Source organism: Pinus tabuliformis, chromosome 6, assembly GCF_031772625.1.
Source record: "Pinus tabuliformis cultivar Carrire ecotype Pingquan chromosome 6, CPIR1, whole genome shotgun sequence".
Lineage (NCBI taxonomy): Eukaryota > Viridiplantae > Streptophyta > Pinopsida > Pinales > Pinaceae > Pinus > Pinus tabuliformis.
This window is the reverse complement of record NC_142292.1, coordinates 651,535,961-651,549,000: the sequence shown is the minus strand read 5'-3', so window position 1 is coordinate 651,549,000 and position 13,040 is coordinate 651,535,961.

Below are 13,040 nucleotides of genomic sequence, written 5' to 3'. Positions count from 1 at the left end.
ACCCAAATGCTAAGCCACTGGTCATGGCACTCGTTTCTATGGTGGAGTTGCGGTAAGAAGGCCAATAGAAAAGGGGCTAAGAGAATCGGAATATTATGATTTCATAACTTCTATTTTAATAGAGTTACAAATAGATGAAGGCTTTGATACCACAACACCTAAGCACTACACTGGTGGTCACAAGAAAAGGTCCCATGGAGGAAAAACAAGAAGGGGGCTAAGGGAATGAAGGAGTTGAAAGAAAATAGAGATTTCATAATTTGTAAGGTTCTTTTAAATAAAGTTATTATGCACATGTGCTCCGAGATCTAGAATGCAGTGTTGTATGAAAGCCTCGGTCACAGGCAATTGTTCTATGGTGAATAAGCAATAAGGAGCTAAACGAAAAGGAGTTAGGGGCATCAGAATGTTGTGATTTTGTAACATTATTTTGATAAGAGATACAATACATTAAGGCCCAATGCTGCAGCACATAGAGTATGGAATATGGATGGGTCGGAAGCTAAACTATAGAGCACCTCTAATGCCACCGCACTCAACAACATCCAGCTCCAAAAAGGGGAAGTTTTAATCTGTTAAAGGTAGAAAGCGACAAGTGAATTGGCTGGTAACCGTGGAGGAATACCATGCCAGAGGTGTGGCTTGTTTAGAGGCAATCCGATGAATTGACATTGGATATATTTTTTGTGTCGATAAGGACACCTCACGTTTTGCATGTTTTGTTAATTTTTCGTTTTCAAGAAAAGAATCAATTTTGTTATGAAATCATAAAGATAGCTAGGACCTTTGCACGCTCAAATAGCTGGTAGTTCAGACAACTCGAGAATTTTGGGATATTTTGTAACTGTTGTTAGAGATCTCTCCCCCTATATAAGGGAAGAGGAAACTCATTAGAATGGTTTCGAAATTCTGTTCTCAGGGGTCGAAATTCTATGTTTTCAAATATTCTGAGTTTTGTTTGTAGGCAGGGAGGTTCCAAGTTTTGGTTCAATTGCTTGTTCCTAAGGTGGTAATTGTTATACAAATTTCAAAAGTTTGAGCCTTTGATATGGACTCCATTTTTCAAGATTAATGAAGAAGATTTGGTGATTCCAAGAACATAAATTTGTAATATGTGTTCTTCCTCGGTATGTTACTTCATATGTGTTTCTCTTCCTCAGAAATTGTGTAAGTTGTAGTTGTTGGATTCACTCATAAATCATGGATTTACTTATGTTATATTGTAGCAGATAGTACCTGTGAGATTGCAGATTTACTATGTTATACTGTAGCAGAAAGTACCTATGAAATATTGAGTTGGAAACCTTAAAATGCGCTCCATAATTTTTACACTTCATTTCCTTATTCTTTCATGGTTATACTGGGATTTACTGCTTAGGATTCTGGGTCTGTCCAACCCTCTATGCTGAATTCTTTTTTTATTTTCCTCCTTCCCATATTTACTACAACGACAAATTGAGTTGCATTTAATGTGTGTAGGCCACTAGAATTGGATATTTATTCTTGGGATGATCTATATTGTTTATGTGTGTGTTTGAATCTACCTCTGTGAAAGGCAATTGAACCATATTTAGAATCATTTTTTCATTTATCTCTTGAGCAACAATGAATTATCTTCAAGAGACTAAGATGTCCTAGGCACTGACCTCTCCTCAACCTAGGGGTTGTCTCTAGGAGCTACAACATGGCCTACCCCTATATGCCAGTTTAAGAGAAACACACCTGAGGTCCAATGGATGTTGCAATAAGATGCCACACCTATCCTGTAAAAATCATCTAGCAAGACTAGACCCATGGTTAAATCACATAATGAAAGAAGTAAAGCATGAAGGAGGTCAAAACAAGGCCATATATTTTTTTTATTTTTTTATATATTATTTTTGTATTTTTGGAATAAATAAGGCATGCCAAATACTCACATCACACACCAAACCAAAAAAGAGATAAAGCATCACACTCATGTGTAAAATATGTACAAATGAAACGTAGTACAATAGGTCATGCTAAATGTGTGCCCACAGCCGGGCACAAACCAAGGGTTTCCATACGCGAACTCATGCAAGGTGAGGGGACCATATGGCTCACCAATGTGGGGCCATGCCAAAGGAAATCAAACTGCCCAATCCAGAAAGGTTGACCATGCCAGGGACATTCTAACATAGTTGCACTCTCGAAATTAACCTGAGGACATAAGGGAGGATCAAGACATAAAGGGGGTACAAAATGCTCATCAATAAGTGGTAATGAATTGGGCAATTAATTGGAAATTTCGGTAGTATAAACCCAAGACTTAACTCGTTTTGGGGGTGGAACTTCCAAGGAAGGCCAAGGTTGTGCCCTCTAAATCATTCCAAGATTTATGTTGCCAAACTCTACTTGCTTCGAATGGGGGAAGCTAGAGGTAGGAAGAGGCATAAACTCCCTAGGATTAATAATGGGTAAATCCATGACATTCAAGTTGACTAACCAGGGGAGTTTGTCATCAAAAGAGTCGCGTGAAACAAGCAAAGTGAGAACCCGTGTGGGCAAAGGAACCTGGTCATATTCCATATTGTGATGGAGTTTCTAGCCAATGTCAAGAGGTACTAATGGGATTGCTGGAGGGAAAATATCTTCCATAACAAGTGGTAAAGGATGCTCACTAACTTGATCAACTTCCATAAGATCAGGCGACACCACCCAAGGATCGGGAGGTCTATGGGTTCCATAGGTGTCGAAAGAGATCATATGCATAGGAGCTTTAGAGGATGATGCAATGTCGGGCAGTGTTAATTGAGGAAATACCCCAATAAGAGATGACCTTTTAAACAAGCCCAAACCAACACTCTCATTGAAAGCACCAATTATGTTGTGTAAAAATTCAAACACAAGGAGACATTGCTCTGTAACCCTATGGCCCTGGCAAGGTTACCAGACAACAAAATATATGACTAATGTGATCACATATATAAATCCTTATCTATATGCTTAAGCAGACAATCATGCATGTAGCCTCTACACTAAGGGTTTGAGATCATACCTATAACCCTCGTAGATTTGTGAAGGGTATTGGGTTCGGTGCAGAAAATCTATGCTCCAACCAAGAGATATCACCTCCTACAATAGATCTACTACCTGCACACATGCATCACCCAACAAAGACCACAAATAGACTTCTACGGAAGACGTTAGCTCAAACAAACATTAACATGTATAATCAACCATAAGCATAGATTAATAGGAAGGAACATGTAATTTTATTAATCATGAATCAAATGGTATAATTATACCTTCAACAAATGAGATCCTCTCCTCAAGCTTGTAGCATGGTCTCCTCTCCCAATACAACAGAGCTCTCACACTATAGTGTGGATATTAGATCTAACCCCCTTTCCTCTTGGTGAGATTATATAGGCTCATTCTATCCTTTGGGATAATGTATCTATACACATAGTGGCTTGAGAAGTTAGGAAACCTCTAAAATAATGGACCCCTAGAAAACTCATATGCAAGTGGGTCAAGTTGATCTCTTTGGGAATGGAAAACTCTAGTAACATTTTTCACAATTATGAGTTTTTTCTTAATTATCTCAATTATGGAATAATTATTATCACATAATTATAATATTTTGGAAAAATAATGATGAGAAATTTCTCAATTATGTAATTTCACCCTTTTAACACAGGATAAATCTCACATAAGTAAAAGAAAAGGTGAAAAGGGAATGCATTCTAGCCAAAAATTGAGGTAAGTTGAACTTGGGTTTCTCTCATTATAATGGAGTGATAAATAGGGTTATAACAAACCTAATTGATCTGAAGCTAACCATGTCACCTGGGAAAATCTATTATATATTTTTTAAATACATGCTTCTCTATAAGTATTCAATAATATGATTAGGATTATTGTGATTTCACAAATGATCTTCCTGTGATTTTTTGTTCTAACCTTTAGAGAAGTCAAACAATGATGGGTGTATCAATATCTCATTAATGGATGAATAAGTTGCAAGTGAAAGAATTGTTTTCATGACATTGTTTTGGAATCTCATGATTGAATCAGGATTGTAACCTTTGTTTATGGAGGTCTGCTAAGTTTAAAGATGACATCTTTCTTGAAGACCAATGTCTCTCTTGATAAGTGTTGGCATGAATATTTGACCTGAATGATGAAATCTATTGCAAAGGCAACAAAGGTGTTACATTGGCATTGTGGTAAAAGAGTTTCTTGATATGAATCAGGTAGCTTTGAACATTGGAAATAATTGCAGAGATGCCAAAAGCAAGGTTGATGTAATGATGACTCTGAAGTTTGATCAAATTATTGTTGAAAGATGGAATCTTGATGAATTTGCTAAATCTAGGGTTTAGAAGGGTTTGAAAACCTAGCAAGTGTTTGAATAAGAAAGCCCTAAGGTTTGTCAAACCCTAGGATTGTCGATGTTGAAAATGACGAAGTTGAAAAAGAATGCAAGGATGAATGTTACTCAAAACCTTAGGACTGATTATTTATGATTCTGATATCAAAACAAGAAAGATGAAGATAAGTGTTACTCATCTAGGGTTCACAAACCCTAAACTCAACCTAAAATATCATTAGGGTTTTGAGTTAAAACCCTAACCAAAAAATTGTTAACCCTATCTAGACAAAAATTATTGAAGAATAAATCCTTGGGCTTATAAATTGATTACTTTCTCTTGAAATAAGAAACCCTATATTTTGGAAGAAATGACATCTTGATGATGGGGTTGATTTGCAGGTTGGATGCAGGAAGGCTAAGATTAAGAAGGAATTGTCATGTTCTCAAAAAGATAAGTATTTTGTATTTCTCTTATTTTAATTCATTACTAATGTTGTTTTTCTTCTTGTCCTTGCATATCTTGCTTGGTTGTATTTGTTATTCCATGTCCTCCTAGCAAGGATTGTAGGTACATGATGAAGATTGACATGTTGTGGAAATCATTGATAAGGATGGAAGAACAATGTGACAAGAAGATTCGTGATTGGATGGGATTTGGACTCAAAGGGAGCATACATGATCAGCCTTATTGAAGCATGTTTTGTTATATGTCGAAAAGAATTCAGTTGTGATTTCTGAGACGAAGTTGGCTAATTGTCTTGAAGAATGATGCTGATCCAAATTTGTTGAACATGAACCCGTGATTTTTTTGCTATGTATTGATGATATGTTTTTGACAAAGGGTTGAGGACTTTTATGTCTTGTGTAAGAGGGATATGTTCTTGTAAATGCATGAGCCTGGTGAAATCCATGCTGCAATGGACTGTGAGTCCATGGACATCATGATTAAAGTTTGAAGAAGTTGCAAGAATGTTCATCCTCTGATTGGCTCGTTGAACTAACTGATGCATGGAATTTCTAACTATATTGGGACTAGATGTATTAAAGACAAAAAAAAACACTTATGGGTGTTGTGTTGGTCTAAATTACATAAATTTTCCTATTGCATTTAGCACGATTGAAGATGGAAATGTCGTTGATTTGTGAAGCAGTTTGGCCTCAAGAGTTGTTTGTTGATCTATTCGATCTTGTGCTGGAATCAATCTTGGTATACATGTCTACTGATGAGAAGGTTGCTAATGTTTGCTTATGTGAGAAGCCATGACTAAAGTTGAATATGTATTTGGTTGTTCAACCTATTGTTGTATGTTGGAATTATTGATCGAATGTTGAAATCCACCATGACTACTTGTGGGCTACTTTTCTATTGTTGAGCGGGTACTGATGTTTTCTTCTATGGGAAGCCTAAAATGGATAAGAACCCCTCTTGGAGAGGAAGCATTGATTGATAGCATCATGAGAATCTTCCTTAGGCATTGGTCATGTAACAACCTTGGGTTAAAAGTTCATGTAATAAAGTTAATAAAGGAAAAAATAAGACCAAGGTCATGGGACACGTATTCCAATTTGAATGTTGGGAAAAACACCCTTGTGGGAATCAGTTGTTATTTATTATGGCTAAGGAAATTGGAAAAAGAAAAGATGTATTATTTGGCATTTTATTTATGAAAATAATGGAAAATGGGAGAAAGGGGAGATGAAAGGTCACACATTTTCACGAGAAGGAAATTGAAGAAAATAGAGACCTCAATGAAAATAAGGCTTCTAAGGGTCAATTCACAACCTTTTATCAGTTTTAGCTTGGAGCACTCTAGCATTGGAGAAAGGAAAGCAAAGGAAGGACAATAAGGCAAAGGAAAGCAAGGGGAAAGAAAGGAAAAGTTGGATCGAAAAACTTCAGCTGAAATACTTGCAAGTAACAGGTTGCATGTGTGATTTCCTAGCTGGTTTTTGAATGCATGGTACATGCATGTGTGTATTTAGTTCTCTTGTTGTCATTATCATGGGTTTTTCCAGGTGTGACAATGGTTTTAGCCTTGCCTTTCTATTTCTGGATAGTCATGGTGTGATGGGGTCTTTATTTGGTTCAGCTTCAGATTGTTGAGCGGTTTTGGAATCGGGTGAGGTGGTGTCAGGAAAATTCCCATAAGGCCTAGGAATCCCTTAACCAGTTTTGGCGAGATTGTGGTAAAGCTTGAGGGTGGAGACAGGAAAATTCCTCAAGGTATTGGTGAATAAATTATGAGGCATCCAAGCTTGTTTTGAGCCTAGTAATCCTTTGACTGGTTTTGACGGGATTGTGGTAAAGCCTGAGGGTGGAGGTGGTTTAATCTCTGGGAAGCCTTGGTTGTTTACGTATTGGTTTGCTTATGTGATCTTTTGACCGATTTTAGCATGATCGCAAGAGAATGAGGATGGAGGTGGTTTAATCTTCGGGAAGCCCTAGTTGTTTTTTTCTTGAGTCCCACATTCATTCTTGGAATATGGCACATGGGTGATTGGCTAAAAGAAATATTTGGTTCAACCCAATCTATGGTCGGGTGGTACGTGGAAGTCCCTGAGTTGGTTGGATTTTTCATATGTTAATAAGAGATCTTTTTCTATTGTATTTCATGAGTACTTGTACTTGTTATTATGTGGATTTGATGGTTGTTCTATCATGGTTATTATTTTGGTTATATGTTGGTTATAAGCATGGCAGGTTCTAGTTATGGCTCTTGACATGTTATGATTAGTTGATGTATGGTTAATGAATTCATGAGCTAACAGATGTTATAACAACTATTATGAGAGGGTCTTTTAACTTCTTGATAATTCCCAGATAAGTATCAATCCTATGTTCAGATATGCATTCATGACTTGTAGATTACATGTTCTCAATATGTTTGATGAAATCATTGTCATGGGTAGGTCTGGTTAGGTCAAGTCTTTGATTAAGTTTGGTGTGGATGGTTTTGTCCCGATGTTATTTATCATTCTAGAAAGTATCATTGAGTTTTGGGCAGTGGTCTGGAGGTTGACCTAAAATTTAGGCTCAGAATCTGGGATCGCACCCTTTGAACTGAGGAATTTGGGTCATAACCACACTCTAATAGGCATATGCATGAGGTTGGAGGCTCCCAAACACATGTAGGCCTTGTCATGCATGTAGTTGGAAGCCCAAGTCACTGAATAAGCATTCTAGCTTAGGGTTTGGGTAATGGGAGTGGTGGTTTGGCTCCTAGGTGTCTTGTAGCTCCTGATGAAGGTCAGTATGGTTTCAGTTTGTCGATTCCACTCCCTTAACTATACTTAGGAGGTTGAATCATGTGATAGTATCCCTCAGCTCATGTTTACCCCGACAAGCCGATGAAAGTGGGTAAATGTGGGAGGTTGCGTTACAAACAGAGAGACCATGATTACAGTCAAGAAGATTATCACTCCCGTAGGTCAATTGACTAGGAGGGTAGTGAGTCTGGTTAGGGAGTTTGATTTTGAGGCCTGAAGTGATCCCTTAGGTTTTTACCGGGAGACCAGTTTGGTCGGGGACACTGATTTTTTTATCTCTCCCTTAGGCAATTGCTGAGAGACCTATGGGTTAGTTAGGGTGATTAATCTTGAGTTCCCTTCCTTGGTTCGTTTACTGATAGGCCAATGAATTTGGTTGGGAAGGATGAGTTATCTCCCTTAGGTCATGGAATGAGAGACTATATAGTTAGGGATTGAGATAAGGATTCCTCCCTTGGGTCATGGATCAAGAAACCTAGTTTATGGTTGGGGAGATGGATCCTATGTAACCATTGCATATGGTTGGAAAGTTTGGCCTCATGAACAATATTGATTGACGGGATGTATTTGATGTTATGTATATTTCTTGATGATAAGATGTCTGATCTCTCCCATGGAAGTTTCTGAGAGACCTATGGATTGGTCAAGTAGATTGGTCTTGATAGAAAGATAGACTTGTACATCTAATTTCTCCTTCAGGTTTTTACTAGGAGACCTCTGGTTTGGTTAGGGAGATTGATCTTAAGAGAGAATGAAAAGTACCTCCCTAGCTAGAGGGAGTGTTGGAAATATGGTAGCCATGGTTGGTATTTTTATCATGTGAAGAAATAGAAAAATTTGAATTTCGATTATGCCTCCTAAATTGCTTAAGTCGGCCTCCTATTGTTTAAGTCAACTAGGCTCGTTGGAGGCACCTGTTAGACCCCCTTTGGAAGACTATAAATATCTGAGCCTCTCCTCCTAATATGGAATATCAATGATCTATTGTTCTGTCTATGTTCTAGCAAAACAGGAAGGAGGAGGAGGCTGAAAATCTCAGGGAGACTTGGCAATTTTTTTTGGTCTACTATTATGTTTTCTTATTTTATGTATTGATGAATTTTTGAACTATCTATCTCTCATAAGGAAATTTTCTAGGTTTTTCCTTGGCCTCAGGCCTAATTTTTGTGTCTCTTGTCTCATTGTCTTATGGTTACTTTCTATTACTCTTTCATGTTTATTGGTTGAAATTTTCTTCTATATAACTAGTTAATTATATTGGATGTTATGTAATTAAGGCTAACTGATCATTGGAAGTAATTATCTATTGAAGAGAATTGCTCTAGCTCATTTTCCCTAGAAATATCAACAGGGGTGACCTAATGAATATAGTTGTACTTGGGCCACAAATGCTTAAGGAAATGGAACAAGAAATTGCTAGAATCAAGTAAAATTTGAAAGAAACCCTAGATAGCCATAAGTATTACATAGTTAAAATCATAGTGCATATATAATTCAATGTTTGATATCATACCCTCCTCAGAGTAAATTCAAGTAAGAGTTCCTTAAAGCTTGGAAATTATGCTAATCCAGAACCTGAATATTGTGGGTCATTTAAAATCCTTGATAGGATGGGGCTAGTTGCATATAGGTTGACATTTCCTACTAACATTAGAGCTCACAATATTTACTATGTTCCCTTTCTTACAAAATATGTACATGATGTTAACCACATGATTGATTGTGTTTTCATATAGGTGGAACCAAAGGGAGAGTTCTAGAGAAAGCCACTATGCATCCCTAGCAAGAAAGTAACATTGATTTGAAACTTAGCTATATGACAAGTAAGGGTGTAATGGAAACACTTTAGTCTCAATGATGTTAGGTGGAAGTTGGAGGTTGCTATTAAGTAGGTACACACATTTTGTTTTGATCCTAATTTGCATTAAAGTCGATACTATTCAAAGGAGGAGGGGAACATAATACCATAGTTTTGGCCCCCAATAAGTATTGGATAAAATTATGTATAAATTGTAAATGTGTGGTTAATGACAAGAATCAATCCACGTAACCTTAATTAATGACCCAGTGTGTAGATGTTATAAATATGTTAGTATGGGTTCCAAGTGTAGATCAAGGCCAATGTCCGATTAGTTAATGGATAAGCATGTAGATGTCATAAACATACTCTCTAAGGATGTGTCGTAGGATTACTATAATGTGATCAATATATGAAACTATTAATTTTGAAATGTGATATATATTGGTCTAAGATGGTTCCTGAAGAGCATGAGAGGAGCCATGATTCCTTTATGGGGATAAACGAAAGAGGGGATATTGGAAATTAATCCTATATTACCAAGTGTTGATGCATGAACTCATTTATTTTCTATCATGTACCCTTAAACAAATCCATTCAACTCCTTACACTTAAGGAGCTAATGGTGAAGGTAGGTAGATGTTAGTGAGGAAGTATTTCCAATGTGGTTAGTGAGGAATGGGATGAGTACAATCATTATAGGGAAACGTAAGAATACTTCATTCTCCTATCGAAATGGAAATCAACTGTCATTCCTTTAACTATCTTCTCATCATTCATTTTATTTTCATTCTCATGTTCATGCCCTCCACTTATGCTACATTATCCATTGTTATCTAAGGAAGAAAATATGAAGGTGATGAAAAAAATGCTATAGAAGAAGGAATTCCATGCCTTAGATGATAAATATATGGTTGTAGGTGATAATAGAGATTGGGAAAACTAGTAACCCTATGCCCACTATGCATTTATTATTCATTGGATGCTTGAGAGCTAAGTTTTAGTCTTCCAAGCTAATCCTATAAATAATTTAGTGGATAGGATTCTTTTTACCGAGATATAAGAGCATTGGAACAAAAGAATCTCCCTAAGGGATCGTCGAGTGGAGAAAGGGAAGATATATTATGTGTTGTGTAGAGCAAGTGTAAAGAGTTCCATGGTTGTGTGGACAAGAAATCTACTTGGAGTGTTATGTAATGAGGAGGTTCACTAAGCTATGAGAGAAATTAGCTAGGTTGAGTAAGCTCCAAGTTTGTAGCTTGTTTCCTTCACATTGGTAACCTCATAGCTAAGATTAGGGATCACATCTCCTTGGATACTTATAATGTACTTAGGGGTCTCATTAACAAAGGTCCATTACGTAGTTATGGGTTTATTATGCTTAGGGTTTCTTAGCTACTTATAAATAAGGACATAATCCTTCTTCTGATAGGTGTGAAAGATTATTATATTTGAAGCTTAGCTCAAGTGAACAATAGTGGATTCCTTTGATAAAAGGATCATTTGTAAGTTGTTTCCCCACCTTAAGGGTTTTGATATTAATAATGTGAGTAGAACTCCTATCTTATTATTAGATATCTTGTATGTGATAACAATTTCATATCAAAGTTACATAATGAGCAGTATCAAAGCCCTTTCTTCGGCCAAAAAATGATTTTTTTTTTCTTTTTTGCAAATCTTTAAAGGGAAAAAGAGGATTGTGGACTATGGATTGATTTCGAAATGTTTTGTGTACAATATGAATAAACTACTTGTAGATATAATTTCCTCTTAAAATGATAGCCAAGTTCCAAGAAAATTCCTCTAAATCGAAGTCCAGGTAATGCTTTTATTAGTAATTTTAAATTAGTTGTTTTAGGGCTTTTCCAGGGATGGCCTTGCATTTTTCAAATCAATCTTATTTTAATATTGCACCTAGATTGCAATCAAACCAATCCCAATTGATGCATAATGGTTGTGGCATTTCATATTGTGGTCATACTAGCCAACCAGAGAAGTATCACCAAATTTATGATAATTTTACAATAGCCGCATTGAAAAGTAAGTTATTTTTATAAACCCTAGTTTTTTTTGAAGATTTTTTTGCAAGCAAAATGTTTTTTTAGGAAAAATTTGACAGCCCTAGTAATAAAGAATATATAGAATGGATAAAATATGAACATCCGCCATTTTGGAGACTATTCCTTCCATTAATTTAAAGGATGACACTAGCATATGGTATGGACATAACCATGGTGAGATGAAGATAGTTTCAAATGAAGGAAATGAGAAACTATTCTTAGATAGACGGTCTCATGCCAAGAAGAAGAATAATGAGATCTATAGGGGTTTATTTTCATGCAACAATTCCATATTACAAATTCATGAATGTATTTAACAAGAGAAGGCCATTGTTTTTATTAACCCCAATGCATGATTTCATCAATATGAACTTGGCTAAAAGATTACAAGCTTCAACAAATCATATTCAGAGTGCACATATTTAGGGCGATAATGTTCAAATTTTTAAAGATGTGAAGCTCACCATGGATAAACATATGTTGCACCAAATTTGCGTGCTACATATATGAATGATGTGCATGATATTCTTAGATATCCTTGGTTGGAATCAATTTGCATAGTTAATATTAATGTGCAAAAGAAGTTTACAAAGTTTTGATACTTGAGAAAAGGAAGATTATACTATAGGATATGCCTCTTAGTAAACAAGAAAGGCCCAAGGGGGCATATGAATTAAGTCCATACAAGGGAAAATATTGCAATATCAACTGATGCATTAGATGAAAAGTCAAAGATTGAAGTTATAGAAGCACATGAAGAAAAGCCCTAGGAAGGGCATAAAAGGAAGAAAATGCTGAGCTAAATTAATTAAAAAATGTCACGAGTCCAAACAAGAAGAACTAAGAACTAAGTGTGATGTGTATTTCTACCCACACTTCCCAGAGAAACAAAAAGCATCAAAGCAAGGATGTGGCCCTGGACAAACTTATTACAAATCAAAATTTTACTAAAAGGGAAACCAAATGAGGAGCACGTGGAGGCATAACAACAATACATGGATATATTATAGTAGCATAAGAAGGAGCAATTAGAATCTAGATCAAGGTGACGGGAAGTAATTGGACCCCATGTTCAAATTTCACTAGGATTGATAGATGCTTATGCTTGACACTAGTTCACTATATGTCTTAACCAATCATAATGTGCCTGAGGGGGATAATATATGATTCCTATGGAGGTACTCAAATGGGATAAAAATGGATAGATGGCATGTTGCAAAAACAATAATTCAAAAAAGTTTACTAGAAAGTTCCACATACTAGAAGGTTCCAGGAGGTTAGATTGAATTATATAAAGAGCAAAAGCAATGTACTGGGGGGCATTGTGAAGAATATTACAATTGTAACAAACATGGCTCATGGAGCAATTTCCTTCCCTAAAGAATAATTCATGGTGTTTCCTTAACTCATGGGTTTCTACACAATTCAAGTGTTCATTATTTTGTTCTCTATTATGTGGATCTATTATATTCAAGTTAATGTTTATAATATATTTTCAAATCTATTAAATATACTACCATTTGTTCAATAGTTTGTTAGAAAAAATGACCATTTTTTACTAAAATACAAGTGTTTT